General features: G+C 47.4%; 1 protein-coding gene across 5 annotated transcripts in view; it reads left to right on the forward strand.

Annotated features, from left to right (window-relative positions):
• Ptk2b (protein tyrosine kinase 2 beta) overlaps positions 1–22,411 on the forward strand; it is a 123,134-nt gene that overhangs the window by 26,608 nt on the left and 74,115 nt on the right. The window contains exon 1 of one of the 5 annotated variants that reach the window (XM_050152138.1): positions 19,170–19,233. The exons of the other annotated variants lie outside the window; for them this stretch is intronic. The gene's annotated coding sequence lies outside the window, so the exon portion shown is untranslated. Of the gene's footprint in view, positions 1–19,169; positions 19,234–22,411 lie in introns of those variants that run through there. 5 annotated transcript variants of the gene reach the window in all.

Genomic DNA, 22,411 nt, shown 5'->3' on the forward strand with positions numbered 1-22,411 from the left:
AGAACCAGGGAGAAGGTCGAGAGGTAGCCACCAGCAAGTCTTTCGTACAGGGCTGTGCAGCCCAGCACCTTTCTGGGCTGTCTCCCAGCAGCTGCTCTAGGAAGAAGACAGGAGAGTTTGCCTTCCCAGCTGCAGAGGCCTGCTGCGGTGTTGTCCAGAGCAACCAATGCCTTTGCTCATTGTTCTGTCTTCCTGGGCTTGAACCCAGGGGTCAGCACTAGTGAGGAGCCTGTCACAGAACCAATCCTGGTTTTCAAAGATGATATTTATATCACACAACTTATGACCGAAATTGAAGAGCCACCTTGTCCTCCAGTCTTTGTGTAGACGATGTTTTTAGATGGCTATTTTTGGGTCTGCCTTTTGACTCTCCCAACTGTGCTTTGTTCTTTTTCAAAGAGTCTTCACACTTTAACCCTCTTCTGGCTGGTATAGGATAATGGCTTCCCAAAGATCTCCACACTTTAGACTCAGAATTTTGGGGGAGTTTTCCTACACAGCAAAGGAAGCTGAGCAAGAGGGGCTAAGTTGAGGATTTTAAGGAGATGAGTGTTCTGGACAGGATATGTAGGTTTCCTTACAAGGGGGAATCAGGACTGATAGTTCCAGGAAGAGAAGGCAATGTCATGGAGAGACAGAGATGGAAAGACAGTGCAGGGGTGGAATCGGGGGACCATGCACAGAACTATGCTAAGAGTCTCTAAAATCTTGAAAAGGAAAACGTTCTTCCCCAGTCTGGCTAACATCTTGGTTTTAGGACTTCCAACTCCAAGGTCTATAAGATAAACACCTGCTGTTCTAAGTTACTGAATTTCATGGTAATATCTTATAGCATCAGTAGGAAACATCCGTCCGTCTTTCTGGAAAGCAAGTTGGCGGTATGGATCGGGAAATATAAAAGAATTTTAATGCCTTCTCACTGAGTCATTCAATTTGTATATCACTTATATATCAAGCTGTTTGTGTTACTGTGTGCGGCACAAAATGTTGGGACTACCAACCTGGGGGCTGTGGGTGTTCTTCCTTACTGCAGCACAGTTTGAGACTATGTTCCTTATGCTGATGGCCAGTCTGCTGGAGGATGTTTCTCTGAGCAGTGTGTTGTCATGGCACGTGGGGATGGATGAGTGTATTAGAAAGTGGCTATGATGGCAGGTCCCATCTACTGATTCAGAAGAGGCTTACTGACCATGCCATATACCAGGCCAGAGGTGGGGGATCAGAGTTAAGGATTTTTGTGGGATTATAGGAAGGTACACATGGTTGATTACAGGTATGGTAAGATTTCTCAGAAATATTGACCTTCCACCTGAATTTTGGAGGCTCGGTCGGAGCAGAGGGTAGCTGCTGAGCTAAGTTAAAGAAGGCATTCCTTTCCCCATCTGCACACGAGTCAATAACAGATGCGGTCCCTACTTGCATCCTGATAACTCAAGGTTCTGGACCCTGGAGCAAATCAACCACCCATGAATTACAGCTAATAGAGGAAACAAGTAGACAACCCAAACATCCTCCAGTGGGTCACTAGTATATCCATACAGTGAAATTCTACCCGGTCATAAAAAATGTTTGAATCATGAATGTAAGTCATAACTGAGGAGAATCTCAGCACCATTGTAGGGAGTATAAAAAGGTCAGTTGCCTCAGCCAGGCGATGGTGGCGCACGCCTTTAATCCCAGCACTCGGGAGGCAGAGGCAGGCAGATCTCTGTGAGTTCAAGGCAAGACTGGTCTACAAGAGCTAGTTCCAGCACAGGCCCCAGGCCCCAAAGCTACAGAGAAACCCTGTCTCAAAAAAACAAACAAACAAACAAACAAAAAAAGGTCAGTTTCAAAAGGTTGCATGCTGGATGGGCCCATTGATATAAACTTCTTTAAAAGACAATTCCATCCAGGCCTTGGATGCTGAGACAGTGGGACAATCCCGCACAGAAGGTCAGCCTAGTATGCATAGAACCTACCCAGCTTTAACAGTCAGGTTTACCCAGCCTAGAGTCATCTAAGAAGAGAATCTCAACTGAAGGATTGCCAAGATGAGATTGGCTATGGGCAGACACGTCTGTAGGGGATTGTCTTAATTACTCATTGTAGCTGGAGGGCCTGACCCCCTGGGGGTAGCACCATTCCCTGGACAGGTGGTCCTCACTTGTAGAAGACCACTAGCTAAGCGCGAGCCTGTGCAAACCACCAAGCGCCATCCTCCATGGCTCCTGCTGCTCTTCCGCGGCCGTGCAGTGAATTCCCTGGTTCAGGATGACGCTGTGTGGAATAACAGAGAGGCCTGGTTCCAGGTTCCTGCCTCGAGTTTCTCAACTGTAACCTAGAAGCATAAATCCAATAAACCCTTTCCTAAGCTGCTTTTGGTCAGGATGTTTATCTCTCATAGCAACAGAGGCGATACTAGGCCATATGGTAAGACCCCGTCTCAAGAACGGAACCTAACAAGATAACCTTGCGCAGATGCAAAACAAGTTCAAGGCTCTAGAGACGAAGAGGTTCATTATGTGATTGTGACTTTAAAAGGGTCACCCCACAGGGAAGCCCATTCACACCTGGTAGAAGAGTTGTCATTGTGAGAATGTACACTTAAGATGAATAGACACAGGACCACACACATAGGTGTAAACATGGTGAACTTGCATTGCACATGGTGAAAACAGGGGCTGGGGAGATGGCTCAGCCGAGAAAGCGCCTACCCCATAAATATGAGGACCTGACTTTGGGTCCTTAGAATCCACATAAAAAGCCAGGCACAGCAGCATACACAGGCAGTGACAGGAGGATCCTTGGGTCTGGCTGGCCAGCCAGTCGAGCTGAATCAGTGAGCTTCAAGTTCAATAGGAGCCCTGCCTTAAAAAAAAAAAAATGGAGAGCAAAAGAGACAGACGACTTACATCCATTTCCAACCTCAACACACTCCTCATGTACACTCATGCGAGAGCACACACACACACACACACACACACACACGCAGTAGAAATGGAGTAAAGACTGTAGTTTAGTCCCAATATTACACAGTGCCAGTTTTCTGGTTTTGCTAATGTACGGGGAGATGTCATCATAGGGAGAGAGGAAAGATTGGTCACGAGTAACAGGACTCTGCTAACTGTGCATCTTCCTGCGATCTGTAACCATTTCAAAAGAAAAAAGAAAAGCTACAGGCTAAAAATTTCTCCAACGCTTCTTTTGCTCCTAAAAATATTTTCAAACCCCGACTATATCCAGGTCCATTTGAGTTAGTGTCTTAGTACCTCATGGGTCCTCCTGTGGCTCCCAGATGTTTGCTCATGGCCACATGGGACAGGGAGGTGATACTAGCATCTGGCAGCAGAGGGGAGTGGAAGCTCACTTCCCCTGACTTCGCTGTGTACCTCATGCCCGCCCTCCCCATTATCTACACCTGGGCTATCATTCTCGACTAAGGGAACAAGGAGATTGGATGTGCTTTGAGACATTGTCGGTGCTGTCATAGGGTGTGAATCTAGCTTTCTGCCTTACAAACTCTTGACTAGTGAAGAGACACAGCTAGGAAGCAGGCTAGAGAGAGACTCACTGGAGGGGACATCTGAGCAAGGAGATCGATGACTAAGATTGAACAGGTATTTGGTGTAGACAGAATTTTATGTATTGAATGAGGAATCCCAGGTGAGATTATATCAGCTGTTCTGAATTATGACAGCAACACTCTAGCGTCATGTGACTTCCAAAAAGCTACTCAGTGTCTTTGGGGCTTGGTTTCCTTTATGTATGTTAGTAACATTCATAGCAACCAGGCTGAGTAATTTGTTTCGATATTTGCTGCTTGTTTTGTATTTCAACTCTGTGTCTGTGTGTGCATACATTTATGATCATAATTTCATTGCTGCTTCATAACTGTAATTTCGCTACTATTATGAATGGCAGTGTACATATCTGATATGCAGGGCATCTGATATGTGATCCTCCAAGACTGAGAACTGCTCCTCCAAGGACTACACATGAATTCACCCGCAAGGCTACGAAGGAAGGCAATGAATGCTCTCAGGAAAGCCCAGCTCTGCCAGAGGCCTATAGGACCCAGATCAACATCTCTCCATCAGGCAGCAGGACCCGAGGTGGTGAAAGGCAGGAATTCCCCTAGCACAATGCTCCAAACTGCCATCAACTCTCTAGTGACACCATGTATACTGAGAAGGGGGTGGGGAGGAGGAGGAAGAGAGAAGAGGAGAAAGATGGGGGGGGGGAATAGAAGATGAGAAAGAAGAAAGGGAGGAGGAGGAGTCTCCATAGAGCACTGCTCCTGATGTATTTGGATGAACGAAATGAAGTGTGAGGATAAAAGTACCTTTCTCCTGACCTTTGGTCTAGATTTATTTTTTCCCCATCCCACTAGGATGGCAGCCAGGAAGAAGGGCTTTCAGCTATTCTCTAAACAAAATTTATTGGTCCTAGCCAGACTGGGTGGCCCACACCTGTAATCCCAGCACTCAGGAGGCTGGGGTCAGACAATGAGGAGTTCAAGATCGCTTTCAGCTACATAATGTAGCTGAGTTGGAAGCCAGCCTGGGCTCCATAAGATTCTGCCTCTCACAAAAGTAAAAACAACAAGAAAGATCCCATTGGTTCAGAGATAGAGATCCAGAGATCCTAGAACTGGGGGAGACATAGCTCTAGCTCTCCTTCTGGTGTGTGTGCACGTTCATGCACACACACACACACACACACACACACACACACACACACATACACACAGTCATCTATAATCTTGGTCATCTAAACACTCTCCTTTGGAACTTTTCTCATCCTTAAACCTATTTTGCCATTGCCTCAGCTCAGCATGCTCTGAAGGGACAGTCGGGGTTTCTGCAGATGGGATGGGCAACTGGAGTTTCACGGGAGACTTCTTTTTATTGATGTACATGGCTGCTCAATACCCAGCAGGCTGGTATGAATACAGGTCTCACCTTCATCCTCTGAAGACTCTGATAACCTATTTGTCACTCTGAAGGCAGGGCTAAGTTGGAGTCAGAGCCTCTGTCTGCACCTCCAGGGTCTACCTCTTCTCCTTGAGCTAACCTGCTCCTTCTCCACTTCCCGGGTGTGACTCACAGGTAGCTCCTGTCAGCAGAGCAGGTGTGTGTCATTTCCTCACTCTGAGAAGACCCAATGTTGTACTGTTTCCCACCTCCACTAGCCTTACCCTTATAGGGCTTGATGGTTGCCACAGACATCCTTTTAGGGGTGCATGAACTGTTTGGGGGTGGGCTTTTGCGTCCTCACTGAGAAGTTTGGAGGAAGCAGGAGCCAACGTCAGGCCGCTCATCTTTCGCCCTCACTCTGCCATGCCCATCCCTCTTCCCTTTAGCAAACCAAGCCCCTACTTACACCAGTGCCCTAGAACTGGTTCCCACCCTCATCATGCTCCCCAGTGTCGTCCTTACAGCCTGGCCTTCACCCGAGAAGGAAGCCCAATTCCCCATCATTACTGATTTCCTGTCGACAGACCTTCCCAGGATGAGAGGGTGCTGACGCCCTCCTCAGGAGAGGTCTGGAACCACTTGGTGAGAGGGAAGTTGAGCTAGTGCTGCCCTGTTCTGGGACATTGTCTTTTAAAAGTCTTTGTGACAAAGGACTCCTGAGACAACTGTATGGCCAGAGTAGGCTGAGAATGCCCCCTATGAAAACTGGCTCCCCAGTGGGTCAGGTTCCTGTTCTGCTCAGGCGGAAAACTGGAAAAAGCCCGACTTCACTTGTCAAGCGAGGCCTCCTTAGGGCAAGGTGTAGGGGAGGGCCAGTTCACCCTGTCAGACCAGAATGAGACTCCTGAGCCAACGGCAAAGGCTCTTGGGTGTTGTAGTTGAAGGTGGTATTGTGAGATTCCCTTGAAGGAGTTGACCCATTGAGGTAGAGGGCAGCTGAAGGAGCCATAAACTGTTCTTCAACCATGAAAGAAGCCAATAGGTGGCAGTGAGATGGTTTTGCTCCACGTGTATCCCCTAAGGCAAACAAGAAATGATAGAAAATTTGGGGCTTCTCTTTTCTCTTTCCTTTCTCTCTTCTCTTCTCTTCTCTTCTCTTCTCTTCTCTTCTCTTCTCTTCTCTTCTCTTCTCTTCTTCTCTTCTGTTCTCTCCTCTCTTCCCCTCTTTACTCCCTCTCTCCCCCCCATGGTGTTTGTATTTGCATGTATGAATGTGAGCATGTATGCACAAGTGTGTGGGGACCAGATACAAGAAGCCTTCATCAATTGCTTTATACTTTATTCCTTGAGACAGCATCTCTCACTGACCCAGGGCTTACCATCTCAGCTAGCTGGACTGGCCAGTGAGCTCCAGGGATCCTCCCATTGCCTTTCCATACCACTGACATTACAGGCACATGGTGCCATGTCCAATTTTTACATGGGTGCTGGGGGGCTGGACTCGGGTCCTTGAAAAGCAGGTACTGTACCCCCTGAGTCAACTCTCTAGATCTGCACTTGAGCTTTCTGAGGAAGCTTTTCTCATTCTTCGAGCAATGGGACAGGCAGCAAAGATGCAGAGGTAAGGAGTGTCTTATCTCTAAAAGAGTTCAAACAGAGGGCGACCTGGGCTGGGCTGGGCTGTTGTTCCAGTGACCTGCATAGCTCTTTTCTGAGAGCCTCTGTGACTTGGATTGGAGTCCGTCCTGGTCTCTCTGCTTGCTTCTGTAGCCAGTCCCCACTCTGCCTATCATAGATCTTCTCCTTTGAGTGATGTAGACCCTGTTATATCCCTGGGCCTGCATCTGGTAGGGGGCTATGTGATGCCTTGGCTAAAGCCCTGGACTGAGTGGATTCAGGTACTCTATGTCGTGTGTGTGTGTGTGTGTGTGTGTGTGTGTGTGTATTCTCATGGGTCATTTCACCACCCCCAGATCTGTGGGTTACAATTGCTCTCTCTAGCGCTGCAGAGGAGGAAGTGAAGAAACAGCTAGGTCCCTGCAGGGCGGATTAGAGATCCTGGCGACCTGCCCCCAGCATGCTTGTGCATGTAGAACATCCATTGATTGCATGTCTGCATTCTTCCAAAAGGGCTCTGGGCCTGGATCTTCATACATTCTCCACCCCACATACATCCAACTTGGCTTTGCATTCTCACTACAACCCTGCAACATCTGTATCGTGTTTCTGCCAAAGGGGAGGAAGTTAAGAACCGGAACAGTTGGCAGTGCCCTTGTGACATTGCTAAGAAGGGGTAGTGAGAGCTTGCCCCAAGGTCTTTCTGTCCATACTGTGAGACGCCACCAAGAGATAAAACAAGAAGGCCCCTGCACCTGCAGAGGATGTCTCAGGAATAGATAGAGTCATTCAGTAAGACACTCCTGGGTGATTGATGGCCTGCTCCTTGTATCCCAAGTCCTATGCTAAATACAACTTCAGAAAAGGGGTGTTCCGTTTTTTCTTAGCTTGCAAAAAGCCTGCAGGCTAGGGCTGAGGAGATTGTTCTACCAGTAAAGTCCTACTGTGCAAACATGAGAACTTGGATTTGGTCCCCAGAACCCAAATAAAAGAGCAGGGCTTGCTAAGTGCACTTGTATTCCCAGCACTGGGGAGATGGAGACTGATGGATCCTCGGGGATTGCTGTCCAGCCAGCCCAGCCTACGTGGAGCGCCGTAGACCAATGAGACACTCTATCTCCAAACCCAAATAAATGTGGAAGGCTCCCAAGAATCAACACTTAAGGTTGACCTCTGGCCTCCACACACATGTTCAACACATGTGTAAGCACGCTCACAACACCCAGGCACACACAAGAGCTTGTAGCCAGAAAAGGGGACGTAACAGGTTTATAGTAAACAAAAAGTGCCACAAAAGTAGACAGAGCTCATCTCAATGGGGGCATAAAAAAAAGTTGCAGGGCCAAAATGGCATCTGGGGTGGCTGTGCACAAAAGGGATTTGTGTCGACAGAGATGCAGGGTATGAGCTGGTGAGATTGCACTCTGTGCTAGAGGGGTCAAGCAGAGAGTTATCATGAACTCTCCAGCTGTTGCAAAACAAGCATTAGTGACTTTCTCTTTCTCTACTCTCCCACGATGGTCCCACGCCCAGGCAGATTCCAGCCCAGACTCAATGAAGCGCTGCACGATTCCTCCCATTGGCTGGGGTAGACAGCACCAGCTCTCCCTCCAGTTGGCCCTGGATCCTTCGGATTCCGCCTTGGGATAACTCTCTTCACCCACGCCTTCTTTATCTTTAGTGTTGCCTGTACCCCGGGTAAAATTATTCTCACTAACAACAGTGAACAGGTCACCAAATTGTTGCCCTCAGGGTCTGTTCTTACAAATCTAACTATCCCCTGGCTATGGGCACAGCCACCTTTGTAAACCTTGGGGCTTTTTTTTGCACCTTGTCACAAACCCCAGACTTTTTCCTGTCCCTTCACTTCTCAGCCACCTCCTCCTCTCCACAAACCTTAAAGCCCCAGCCCAGGCCCCACCCTTCCCGTGAGACAAGATTAACTCCGCTGCCTGCATTGCTCATGGTGTGTGATCACGTTTGCACTTCTCTTGCATGAAGCACGCTGTGCCCTGTGGCATTATTTAGTGTCTGTGTTCCTCTCTCTCAGTTCCTGATTCCTTCCCGGACTGTAATGTTTGCATCTTCTCTCTTGTTCTCCTACTGCGTGGGAACTTGGCTGTCTGTTAAGTTTATGGCAACCACAATCCTAGCAGTAAACTCCAGTATAGCTGGGAAAAAGCTGGAGACAGGGAGACCCATAACACGTAGTTTAACCTTGATATCGTTTCTGTAGGATTTTATCCTTCCTTCCTTCCTTCCTTCCTTCCTTCCTTCCTTCCTTCCTTCCTTCCTTCCTTCCTTCCTTCTCTCCTTCCTTCCTCTTTCTTTCTTTCTTTCTTTCTTTCTTTCTTTCTTTCTTTCTCCCTCCCTCCCTCTCTCCCTCCCTCCCTCCCTCCCTCCCTCCCTCTCTCTTTCTTTTCTTTCTTTTTTTCCAGAAGAACAAGGACCTACCCAAGCCCTGCTCCTTTCCTAACAACATAAATTGGTCATATATTTTCCCTGGGTGAGGCTGTGGAATAGCAGATAAGAATAGAAAATTCAACTCTGCCATTTCTTAGTTCTGAGGTACTAAGTTACTTTAATCTCCCCGTGCCTCACTTTCGCCATATGCACGGTGGCAGAAGGATAATAGTAGCAACGTCTTCATTTCCCTTTGAGAGTTAAAAAGTAACATGTATGACTGAAACATTAAAAGTATCCAGTAGATGCTCATTATCCAACTCCTGGATGTTCTCCCTCCTAGAAGTCAAAATGTACACATCCAGGAAGATTCCAGATAACCCTGATTATGAAGACTTGTTTTTCAGAACTTGCTAGTAATTTACCTTCCAGCCACATCTGAGGTCCTCAGTGGATGGAGATAGGAGATAACAAGGGACATCACACTAGCAGTTCCAAGGCAGAATCCAGACACCAAGGATCACGGGACCATCCACACTGAGACCTGAGAGGACTTTAGTCTGTTCTGGCTTGGCTGTCTTCTTCCCCAGCCATGCCACGATCCACCTCAGCTTCATGTTAAATGGGGCAGTAAGGCCACGTCCTGTGATCGACAGGAAGCCAGAAACCCAAAGAAATGAACCTTGGCTCTTTGGTCTTGAGTAGCACAAGTCACAGCCTAGAAGATGTCAGGGCTTCCATCCTATGCCAGACACAAGAACTAGTTCAGTTTTCTGAGCACAGACCCAATGCTCAGCACCTCCACCTCCTTAGTGTCTTCGTCCCCCAGGAGGAGGGTAAGGCTTAACTGTCCAGGTCCTGGGTTTTGAGTTGACCTAGTTTGCCTATGTACACAGCAGAATCTGGGCATACTGGTCTTGTTGGGACGGCCCTGACTTTGCCTAACCAACCTGAGGAGGTCTTTCCAGCTCCTTGTCCACTCCAAATTCTACCCGTCCACATGGCCTTGAGAGCACTTTCTATACTGAGAGGGTCAGACTCCCTGGGGCAGACCACACCCTCTTCCCTGCAACCTTGGAGAGAAGAACCACAGCTACGTTGCTAGGGAGGAGGGAATGGCAGCCAATGCCCAGAAGTGTCCCCTTCTCTGGTGTTTCTGCCCCTTGCAAAGGGCAGTTCTGAGCTGGGATCCTGCAGAAGCCTCCTCTCTCATTAGAGGCGTTTTTCAGCATGTCTATTTTGGAGCTACAGCTGGGTGCTTCTCAGAATAAATAGAGCTGTGATACGGGGCTAAAAGAAGAAAGAAATCCTACTGTCTTTTTAGATTCCCGCACTCCCCAGTGCTTTCCAATCTTCCATTCTCCAAAGCCTTTCCCTGAGACCCCTACCTCTACCGACACCTCTTACCTCGGGGTTCTTCTATAAACGCAGGCAATGCTGGGTATCCTGTTCTAGACAAGCTCTGTGCTGGGCGCAGGGGTCCTGCAAGTTTCAAACTGCATAGATTTAATGTCGAGAGTTAATGTCAAGAGTTCATATGCAGGTTAACCATCCCTTATCTAAAATGTTTGGAACCAGAAAGGCCTTAGAATTTCGCAATATTTTGGACTTGGGAATATTTACATAATGAGATATCTTGAAGGCAGGCCCCATGTCAAGTCTAAACATTATTTATGCCTCATGCACAACTCACACACATAGCCTCCAGGTGGTTTCATACCATATTGTAGGGCGCCTGAGTTCTAGAGGAGTCAGAAGTGGAATTTCCTATCTGTGTGTCATTTGTCTGAGGACATGACACACAGCATCTCCATTCATACATTGCAGGCTTTGGCTTTTCAGACTGGGGAAACTTAGCATGTGTTAAGGACTTTCTCAACAAAGGGTACAAATACTGGTCTAGCTTCTTCCTAATGACATGAATGTCACAGCTAAGCTGACATCCCTGGGGACTGTTGTGTTCTGGCTCTCAGGTCTTCTAGCACTCTGACCATCAGAGTTTCTCTGACCTTACATTGTGTTTATCCCCAAACCATGTTGTACTGAAACCCTTGGGAAGGGATCTAGTGCTGCAGGGAACAGAAGAATAAATCTGATTTATTTGAACAGAGCAGATTTGTGTCATCCAGTGAGGGATGGAAATGGCCCCCACAGTAAGGCACCTAGGAGAAGACATGATCACTGAAGGACAGGTAGGCAGAATGGTGTGTGGTGTCATTTGAGGCCAAGCCATCAGGGACCCCCTTGTGTGCCTCCCACTCATATGGTAAGTGGGTTTGATGGTGCCTGGGAATCATGTAAGCCTCTGGATCAACTTTGAATGCAAGGCCTTGCTTCCTCTTCTCTCTCCGGCCTAGACATGTAGAACTGCACTCAACCCTGGTGAGCCTCTGGGTCGGCTTCACTGCAAGCCCTTGCTTCATCCTTTTCCCTCTCCTGCTGAGATGTGCACCAATGCATCCACCTTTTGCCCCTTCGCTGCTGCCTGACCTTGCATCTCAGCCCACAGGGTCCCTAGGAGACGTGTAGAGTGCAATCAGATGGTAATCCCGAGAGATGGAGACACCACCTCAAAGCCTTCCTGCCCGAGGCCAGGAGCGGACATCCTCACCTGCTCTGTGATCTCACATCTCTTCCTGGGGGTCAGAACCACATAGCTCTTCTGCTGCCTGGAAGCATCTCTGAGAGGGGTTGGGGGTGATGAGATGCCTGTGCTGGGTTTCCTCTCTTGGCTTGGTCACAGTCATGAAGATAGACCCATCCTTGGTTATGGTCCCGAATTAGTCTATAGAAGCCTCTGTGGGCAGCTGCGTAGCACAGCTGTCCATATGGAGGAAGGCAGGGATTACTAAGCTCTGAGGGACAGTACTGGTTCTCCCCACTTGTTGACAGATTATAGGTGTGAATGCCAAGATCACACCTGGGAGACAGGCCTGACATATTATGGGCGTATTGCAAGAGTCGAAAGTGTGGATTTTGAACTCAACTGGACTTGGGAGTATATCTCATTTCTCCTGTCTTAGCCCTGTGACTTTGGGCTGGTTCTTTAGTGTCTCTTAAAGTCCATTTCTCTACTATACGGGAGTGTGAACTCTATCAAAAAAAATTCTCATCTTTTTACTGTTTTTATTGTGCTATACATTTTTCTCTGCTCTCTTCCCTTCCTCCCCTTTTTCCTTCTACCCTGACTCATGACCACCATGCTCCCTATTTACTCAGGAGATCTTGTATTTTTTTCCTTTCTATTTAGATCCATGTATGTCTCTCTTAGGGTCTTTTTTTGATGTCTAGGTTCTTTGAGGTTGTGGGTCATAGGCTAATTTTTCTTTGTTTTATGTCTAAAATTTACTTATGAATGAGTACATATTATATTTGTCTTTCTGGGTCTGGGTTACCTCACTCACTATGTTTTTTTTTTTTTCTAGATCCATCTATTTGCACGCAAATTTCAAGTTGTCATCATTTTTTTACTGCTGGGTAGCACTCCATTGTGTAAATGTACCACATTTTCTTTATCCATTCTTTGGTCGAGAGGCATCTAGGTTGTTTCCAGGTTCTGGCTATGACAAACAATGCTGCTATGAACATAGCTGAGCACATGTCCTTGTGGTATGAGTGAACTTCCTTTGGGTATATACCCAAAAGTGGTATTGCTGGGTCTTGAGATAGACGACCCGCAAATTTGTGAAATCCTCATTCCTTAATTCAGCACAATATTTAGTGCGCCTACTCTGTACCAAGCTTGCGAAAGGCTGATGAGATACCCTGTTCTGAGGTTGCTTGTGCCTTCTGCTAAGATCAGAGATGGCATGTTGTACGGATTCTACAAGAAAGTTTGCTTGCGTTGCTTAACACCACAGAAAATACTTGATGGTGGCTGCTGCTACAGTCAGCATCAGAAACACAACATGAACGAACCATGGCTTTAGAAAACATGTTTTCATCCAGCAAATCACTCCACTCCTCCTTCAAGGCTGTAGCTGCATTTCGGTTGTGGGGATAGCATTAGTTGGGGTTTCCTGAGGGAGGAGACCAACAGGAGGTGTTGAAAGAGATTTATTATGAAGAGTTGGCTCACATGATTACAGAGGCTGCTACGACCCCAGCTCTGTAGCCAGTATGCTGGAGACCCAGAAGGGCTGGTGGGTAAACTCCAGTCTAAAAATGCAAGACTTAAAACAGAGGGAGAACCCACACTTCAGCTTGGCTTGAAAGGCAGGAAAATCCGGAGTAGCATTTTGGTTGGGGGATTTCCTCGGGGAGGATGCTCTCTTACTCCGGAAAGATTCGCCCTTTTGTTCCCTTCAGGTCTTCAGCTTCTTTCACGAGCCCACCCACCTTGAAGAGGGCTGTCTGTTTTATGCACTTTGCCATTCAAATGCCGATGCCATCAAGAAATGTACTGATAGATCCACTCAGAATAACGTTTAACTAGATGGCTGATACTTCATGATTGATTTGCTCAAGGGGAAAAGAGAATAAAAGACCATCATGAGGAAGAGTGGTCAAGGAGGTAGTAGCCGAGACTGTAGGACAGCTGGAGACCTCTGGGCTATGCTGGACAGCAACCGGATCCTGAAGGCGAGGGGACCCCACCCATGGTTCAGACAGGACTCTTCACTTCTGATTTAGAGCTTGGTCTAATACAAAGGGCAATCCTTTATTTTTATTTTGTTTTTCTGTGATTGGTTTAATTAGTTTAATATGATTTATTTACAATTGTATCCGTTTCCTGCAAATGATATAACTTTGTTCTTTTTTGTTTTGTTTTTATTGAGCTATATATTTTTCTCCACTTCCCTCACTTCCCCCTCCCCTGCCCCTTCTTACCCTCTCCCATGATCCCCATGCTCCCAATTTACTCAGGAGATCTTGCCTTATTCTACTTCAAGGGGCATCCTTTGATTCCTTTATGTTTTGTTCATTTGTGCCAACATCAAAACAGTTCACATTAAAATCTGAATGTGTAGTTTCTCATGAAAAGCAAGAAATCAGTTCTGTGAGTACAGATGTCTGTGAGCACACCCACAACCCCACATTGAATCTGAGCCTGGGTTGCCTCCTTCAGTCTGTGTACCCGATGTCCTGCTGCCTTGGCCTCTTCTCGCTCTGAACCTCTCTCAAGCTTCTCTGACCAGCTGCTGTCTAAAGTCACCCCACACTGCACCCCAGTCACCACCACAGTCCTCCTCTGGCTCTTTCTTTCTGTAGGGGAAGGGGCTTGGCAAGAAAACTGTCCTCTGTCTAGGGAGTACTCAGACAGCTAGAGGGACCTGGCTGTGGCCAAACAGCAGAATGGGCCAGCAGTTCCCCCTTGTCTTATCAAGTTTTGGAAACTTGAGCCAACATTTAATATTTTATATATTATTATGATAATTCGAGCTCTCCGGAAACACTACTAGGGGTAGGCCCATTTTGAAGGCCCTTGGGATTTGTTTGAATCAGGTGTGATCCTTTAGACTTGTGCAGCCATGGCAGTGCTGAAGGGAGAAGTTTGTCTGGTAGATCCTTAGGAACAAGAGCAACGGCAAGTCATGCAGTGCCAAGCAGGGAAACGCTTGGGTAGAACAGGAGCCTTTAGTGTGGTTTCCATGGGAAAAGCAGGCGAGCATCAGCTGCTGAGCATTGTCTCTGCAGACTCTGAGGAGCCAGGGCTTGTTGGCTTTCCTTGGTAGCCTGGTCTTTGGCCAGGGGCTGTGTAGGGCAGATAGGGATGGCTCGGGGTCTGAGAGATCCTTAGGAGAGGTGTTTGGAGCTTGGGATCTACTCGGTTGTTTTGCAGACGAAAAACATGCTTTTAGGATCTGTCTGACCCCAGAAGCAGCTTCTTTTAGGGGCCTAACAAAGCCCCGGGAGTTAGAATATCAAATACAGGGACTAACCAGTGACCCTCAACTTTACTAACGCTGTGACCCTGCAATAAAGTTTCTCATGTTGTGGTGACCCCAACCATAGAATTATTTTCACTGCTGCTTCATAACTGTAATTTTGCTACTGTTATGAATTATAATGTAAATATCTGACATACGGGGTATCTGATATGTGACCCCCTACAAAAGGGTCATTTGACACCCCACCAAAGGGGTCATGACCCACAGGTTGAGGACCACTGGACTACAGCCATGGCCCTGACAAGGCCCTCACTTATATTGTCTTAAGGCTTGAAAAGATCAGCTTCTCCAAGTGCCCCAGGAAGACGCACCAGGTTAGCTGATGTTTGTTTTCTTCTAGTCCAAGTTGTAAACAGGCTCAGAAGTGACCCAAGAGCCCAGCATTACTCCCCCTTTGTAAAAAGAGGACCTGAACCCAATGAATGGAGCCACTTTTATCAAAGTCCCGTGGTTGGTCTAGGTGTGCAGTTCATTTGCTAGAGTGCTGACCCAGTAAAAGAAGGTCTGACTTCAATTGTCAGCACCATGTAAACAGGACATTGTGGACCAAACCTGTAATTCCAGAACCTGAGAGCCTGAAACAACTCACTTCAAGATGTGAGAATCTCAACTATAGGTCCTAGATGGTATCTGACAGAATTCTTTGCCTTCCCATCGATGGAGGATAGGGTTTTTATTGATACATTCCAGAGGTTGTTAATCTGTTCCTCAGGACATTAGGTCTCACACAGAGGTGGAGTCTGACTCTTTGTGGGGCTCTAAAGCTAGCCAGAGAGAATTTGTCATCAACTCTGCTGCTGAAACAGTCTGAATGCTCCACAGTGGTTGACAAAAGCAGCTTTTGTAGATGCGGTTGCTTTTCAGGAATTCTCATTCCGAAGTCCAAGGTCATCCTTTGCTACATGACACATTAGAGGCTAGCCTGGTTTACATAAGACCCTGTCTCAAAAAACAAATGAGCAAACAAACAAAGAAAACCAAAACAAAATAAAAAATGTGGTTGTGAGCGGAACCTAGAACTCAAGGCTTTCCCCATATTCCTTGCAGTTGGGTAAAGCTGGAGGGAGCAGGCCCCCTGCCTCTGTCTGTAAGAATTTTTGAACATTAAGAGCATGAGCTCAGAAATGCTCCCAGCAGCGGCAGCACAGACTGTTCTCCAGGACAGCAGGACAGTGGCAGCCTTAGCGGGATCCCTGCCAGGCCTCCCAGTTCTAAGCTTAGCCAAGAACTTAAGATGTCAGAGCCAGGATGCAGGTTGGAATGAGGAAACCTCAGTCCAGCCCCGACCTTGGTCTGAACCAACTGGCGAGTGACTGCTGTCCCTTCTCTGGCATTGGCTCTACTGACTGTCACCCAGTCAGGCTCAAACAGCCAAGTCGTTGTTCCTGTTTAAAATCCTGTAATGAGGCCAGCAAGAGAAGAGTGGGGAGGTCTCAGAGACAGAGACCAGATCGAGACCTCTAAAGAGAAAGAATTCAGAGACAAAGCAAAGGAAGGAAACCAGAGGGGGTTCATTATAGACAGAAATATAAAGCTCAAATGGGAGGTGGGCTTCCCCAGAGAGCTGCAAACCCCAGGTTTCTGGACAGAGTCTGATATGAAAACTTTAATGGAAGAAGGGCTATTTATAGGAGGGAAGAAATATTCATGAGGAGGTGGTAGGACACTTTGTGTCCTTCTGTGGGAGTATTTGGATGTGTCATGACATCAGGTGCATGATGGGAGCAGTGGGTTCTGCAAGATGAGGCAGTTAGCAAGTCCATGACCATTCCAGCTGGCTTTGGATGGTCTTGTGTCTTTGTTGTTTGAGAGGTCACATGATGTCTTGCTGTGACACAGTGCTGAGGTCCTATCAACCTCTAAGTACTTTGAGTTTATTCCCCCCGTATCTCTTTTTATACACACACACACACACACACACACACACACACACACACACTACACACGTTTATAGCATGCTTCAAATCCCTTTGTTCTGATTGGAAGGTGAAGGGTAGGTCACCTACGTGTTTTTAATGGTGTTTCCCAAGGATCTTGCACGTTCTAGAGGCAGCAGATTAAATGATCTCTGAGACCCCTTCTAGTGCTGAATTCTATCGTGTTCTGACTTAGGTCTGGTCCAAGTGGGTAAATCGTCATCACTGCTCCACAGAGTCTGAGAAGGGCAGGGGCAGATAACAAAAGGAACATTTGAAGTCATTAGGTTTTCAAGAGTGGAGGGCTGAAAGCCAGGACCCCTGCAGGTATTCTGTCTCCTGCAGCTGTGCTCTTTCTTCTGCCCCACAGGCTCCTCCCTCAGCAGGCCCTCCTTCCTCCTCATACCACGTGGTCTTATCTGGCACGCAGCCACACAATGAGACACTTGACAAGTGATGGCAATGTTGACAGCTGAGAACAGAACCCCAGAGTGGGAGGGGCATCTGCTCAGCTAGTGCTGTGGAGGTGAAGGGGTTTGGGGTTACCACCTTAGCTGAAGGATGAGCATGGAATAGAGCTCAGAATGTGCTCAACGTCTCATGGGAGCCAATGAGTGAGCTGCGAGGACATGGGGAAAGTTGTATGGCAATCAGAGCCCACTGTGCTCCAAAATTCTAAGTACCCAAGACCTAAACCAGAGAGCAGGGACCTGCTGGCAGGGTTCACACCCAGCAGATAAGGCCTGGACCACTGAGTTGGCCTTCTTGGGGTAGCTTTCAAAGTTCCTGGCTATCATACCTGGTTCTGACAGACCTTGCTCATTTTGAGAACGACAGAGTTCTGGAGACAGGAGGTAAATGTATGTGAATAGGAGGTAACCTTGGTATGGAAAGCTTTACAAATAGCCCAGACCTTCTCAGCAATGCTGTGCTAGAGCCATAGGCCACTGACTGCAAAGCCAGATGAGGCTCATGGCTGGACTTCCAGAGGGAGAGCTAGAATCTGAATGCAGATGGAGAAAAACTTCAACATGTAAGGAAGAACCATTGATACTAAAAATGGTCCAGCAGTAGACTTGGCGGGTTGTAGGTTTTTTTGATGAGATAGAGAGACATTATCACGAAAATGTTTGTGGAATTGCTCCAGGGAAGGATCTGTTGTCATGACCATGACCAATACTCCGTACCAGAGACATCTGCTTGATACTTTCAGAGAAAGAGTTCAGGAATGAGACAAATGAAGAAATGGGAGGGTGTTTCATTACAGAGATAGCATTGCTCCAGGGGTGCACAGGGCCTGCCTCCCAAGAAAGCAGAATACCCTGGGATTGGGAAGAAATCTTACAGGCAGCTTTAATGGCAGGAAGATTGCTAATGAATAATAAATGGGTTATAAATATTAGTCTAGCTAATCTTCACAACAGTTTTGGGTTCAGTTTGTTTGCTAATAACTGGCATCTCAGCCTGGGTCTTTGGAAGCTGTTTAATATCTTTGTCCTCAGTTTTACTTTCTTCTGAAAAAAAAAAAAAAAAACAGAGGAAGTGAAAATCCAGCTGGGATTCTCCGCAGTAATCCTTCGCTCACCATGGAGTTTACACAGTTGGTTGTTTTCCCCCTAACTCACGTCCCCAGTATCTGTCATCCTTTTCTGGAATAGGACACATGACTGCATGCCCCCCATGTAAAAGGTCTTCCCGCCCCTCTGTCTTTTTCTCTCCTCTCAACTTCTACCCCCTCAGCTGTCGCATTTCCCGTCCATAAAGGACTCTTGCAGGGGCCATGATTTTAACTCCCAGGGTTCATTTGGGAAAGCCTCTGGCCTAGACAAGGGAACTTACCCTTAGATTTCATCAAGTTGGAACCACCTCACTGGGGATTCTTGGACCTCTGCGAATGGCCTAGAAAGGAGTGGTGCCTTCAGTTCTTTGAGGAACTTGACTGTCGCTTTAAGTACTGTGAAATTCATGCCCAAGAGGTTGTTGGGAAATCATTCTTCTTAGCTAATCTTCTGGGGTTTTATATGAAACATGAGCAAGGGCCAGAAGATGTGCTGTCCTCCACAAGTGATCTTGGTCTCTTTCTGAATGTCAACTGCAGTTGCAGTGTGTGTGTGTGTGTGTGTGTGTGTGTGTGTGTGTGTGTGTGCGTGCACTAGCAAGCTCTCAGTCATCAAGGGAGAACTAGAACACAGTCCCTTTAGAGACCCTGAGCTCCTGGCTAGGGTCAGAACCTCACACTAGCTCCCACGTGTCACCCCTCCCCCCCACACATACACACACCTTGTGTGCCAGAGGAGGTGGCCCACACCAGTCCCCTGAGCCCTCTGCCACATTCTCGTCCCTTCCTGCCTCATGTCTGCGGTGAGCTGTAGAGAAGTGAGTTGCTTTTTTTTTTTTTCTAACTTCCTGTGCTCTTCAGAAACCTTAATGAAAAAGAGCTGAAGGCCCCTGTAGGCCAAACACAGCCTTCTGTTCCACACAGGGAAGCTGGAGTCACGGTTTTTACAGGTAAAACCCAGGATTGTGACTTTTTCCCCTAGCACGGCTGAACAGGGAAAGCGAAAGCTTGAGGGGGGCTGGAGTAGGGTGCCAGACCTTCATTATTTTCCTATTTGGGTCAGTGTGTCTTAAGAGGTGGCCAAAGCAATCCTAGAGAAGTATCCACAGTTGAAACAATCCAACACAGAACAGGAAAACTGCTGCCTCAAGTAACTGAGTTCATTGCTCTGTTTCTTCTGTTTACACTCTCGCTGTAAACATGGAAATGCGTTTGTGCCACAGCTATGCATAAGTTTGAGACCTTGTATTAGTTTAACGGGGTATGCCTATATTGTTGCTTGCTGGTTCCTTTTTAGGATGGATAAGAGTTGAGTCGGAATGAGGCTCTGTGTGCTGGTGGGAGGGAGGCACAATGGAGACACATCATCGGTTTTCTTATCTTTTTCTCTTTTCCCTTTTCTCCTTCCTTCCTCCCCTCCCCTCCATTTTCTTCCTTTCCTCTCTCTTTCTCTTCTCTCTCCTCCCCTGCTTTCTCTCTCTCTCTCTCTCTCTCTCTCTCTCTCTCTCTCTCTCTCTCTCTCTCTCTCTCTTTATTTGCTTATCTCTCTCTCTCCACAAACCCCCATTTGCAGGGTTNTTTTCTTCCTTTCCTCTCTCTTTCTCTTCTCTCTCCTCCCCTTCTCTCTCTCTCTCTCTCTCTCTCTCTCTCTCTCTCTCTCTCTCTCTCTCTCTCTCTTTCTGATAAATTGCTGATCTCTCTCTCTCCACAAACCCCCATTTGCAGGGTTTTGCTACTCAAACTGTGGTCCTCAAGGGACTGGGAAGTAGATTATTTTGCCCTCCTCTGGGCTACCTGGATCCCCACTCCTAAGCCTGGCTCTAGGACCATATGACCATTTTCTGTCATGGCTCCTTTGCTACCTTCCATGCTGTGAAGGTTTCCAGTTGGGCTTTCCTGGCCTTTGACTTGAGCTTCTAAGCAGGGATGAGAATTCTGGCAGCATTAGAGCAGAAGCCAGGAAGCTGCTCTAGAAGAGTTCACGCAGGATGGGGAGGGATGGGTCTGCATCTGCAAATGGGCCCTCCCTGCTCTGAATTCTCATAGCTGGAGTAGAAGGCCAAATTTCCCCCAAATTTTCTGAGCTCTGAATAACCGAAACTACCTGTTTCTTTTCTTGGTACCCATTTCCCAATAGAAGGCTTGAGTAACAAAACACTAAAATAGAAAGCTACACGGGCACTGGGAAATGAGGCCCTGAGGCACCAGGGAGGTCAGCATTTATGAATTGTAACCCGCTGGGATCGGTCACAGCTCAGCTGTAATGAATACCACACTGGTAAGGAGAGGCCTATGGCATGGGAACTGGGGGTTCTGGGACCCCACTGATTGGCACACCAGTTAGTCTCCTAAATTCAGTTCTCATCAGGGAGACAAAGGCCATAACTGTGGCTTCTTACCCTTCCTGGGAAGGTGTTAGAATCACCTGGGGTGTCAAGGATTAGGAAACAGGCAGATGCTGAACCCAGGGGACAACGTTTCATTGGTATAGAGTGAATAAATTCCAGAGACCTCACAAGCTGTGACTAGTCTTGCATCTTATACTCGATAGCTGCTGGGTGCGTATTTCACTTGCCATCCCTCACCCCTAAATGGTAACCATGTAAAGAAATGAATATGTCAGTTAGCTCAGCCATAATAAAAAGAATCAAAGCTGTGCACGGTGGCACACACCTTCAGTTCCAGCTAGTCAAGGGGTAGACAGGGAGGAGGATCACTTATACCTAAGAGTCTGAGGTCTGCTGAGACACCATAGCAACTCTGTCTTAAAGCAATTATCTTTTACAATCCCTAGAATATTCTGAAAAAATACAGATGGCTGGGCCCCACTGCCACAGGGCCTCTCTACGGAGTGCAGGGTGAAGGCATGAGAGATGTGTCCTCATGGTACCTGTGTGCACAGGGACAGGGTGAAGGAACAAGGACCCAGACATTATTTGAGGGTATGGTACTGATCTAATGGGAACCGAGCTCACCATTAGAACACAGAGCCCCAGGAGACACTACCCTGGGTGTGTCTGGGAGTGGAGCCTCCTCACTGAAAGACCAGACTCTGGCTTATTGCCATCTTTGCAGGGTTTGGTGGCAAAGAAACAGGGTCCAGGCCTAGTCCAAAACTCCATTGAAATCCTGGCCGTTTCTCCATCTGCATGAGATCCTTGGATAGTTAATTGTGTAGATAGTTAAGTGTGTGGTTCCATGCACGAGATTGGTGGTGGTAGTGTGTGTGTGTGTGTGTGTGTGTGTGTGTACGCGCATGCGTGGGGGTGTGCCAGGGGAGGGCTGTAACAGTACTGTAGGGTTTTATTAGGATATAATGGGCCAGTCCTCTGGATGCACTGCTTGCCCGTGGAGGAGTACACTGGGAAGATTCTGTTAGCCACGCTGTTTTCAAAAATATCTCTTTAGGGAAGCACAGAGGAGTGGAAGGAGGGGATGGGTGAGCGCTCAACATCTCAGGGCTGGAGGGAAGAGAAGGCACAGGAGAGCAAAGCACTTCTGAGACCTGACCAGACACTGATCTTCCATTAGAGTTTTCAGAGTCCAGTATGACATTCCATGGTTCCGGGTCTCTCTTACCAGGCTGCATCCATTGCCTGCCTACACTGTTTACCCCAAGCTTCAGTCTGGATCAAATCCAGAGATGCTGTTTGCTGCCTCGCTGGCCTCTGTGCTAAGGAGACTGGCTGCTCTGCGCCAGTCTGTGTGGAGACTGCAGGAAGTCAGACCGTAAGGAAAGGGGCTCGAGGCAGAGGCACGGCTTTCTGCATGAGGGACAGACGGTACATAGCTTTAAATACATCGATCCAATATAGCAGCCAGAGAGCTGAGAATCGTGGAGCTGTGAGGGCTTCTAAATGTGGGTGTGTTTATATGTAGTTACAAATCAGTATGCAAATTCCATTCTCTGTGGCTTAACATTTTTATATACATCATGTACTACTACTCTTGTAATTTTAACATGCTTCATCTCTATGGTATTGATACTGCCGAGGTTTCCTTCTGAGCCTTTTGTTCTGATTCTCACCATGTCCCCGTAGTAAGGAGCGCAGCAACGAACATCCTTGTACAAATTATCCACTTCCCTCACCTTAAACCCAGGGGCTGTCCTGGCTAGCTTTGTCAACC

Source organism: Alexandromys fortis, unplaced genomic scaffold, assembly GCF_014885135.2.
Source record: "Alexandromys fortis isolate MF-2015 unplaced genomic scaffold, M_Fortis_MF-2015_v1.1 scaffold_75, whole genome shotgun sequence".
NCBI lineage: Eukaryota > Metazoa > Chordata > Mammalia > Rodentia > Cricetidae > Alexandromys > Alexandromys fortis.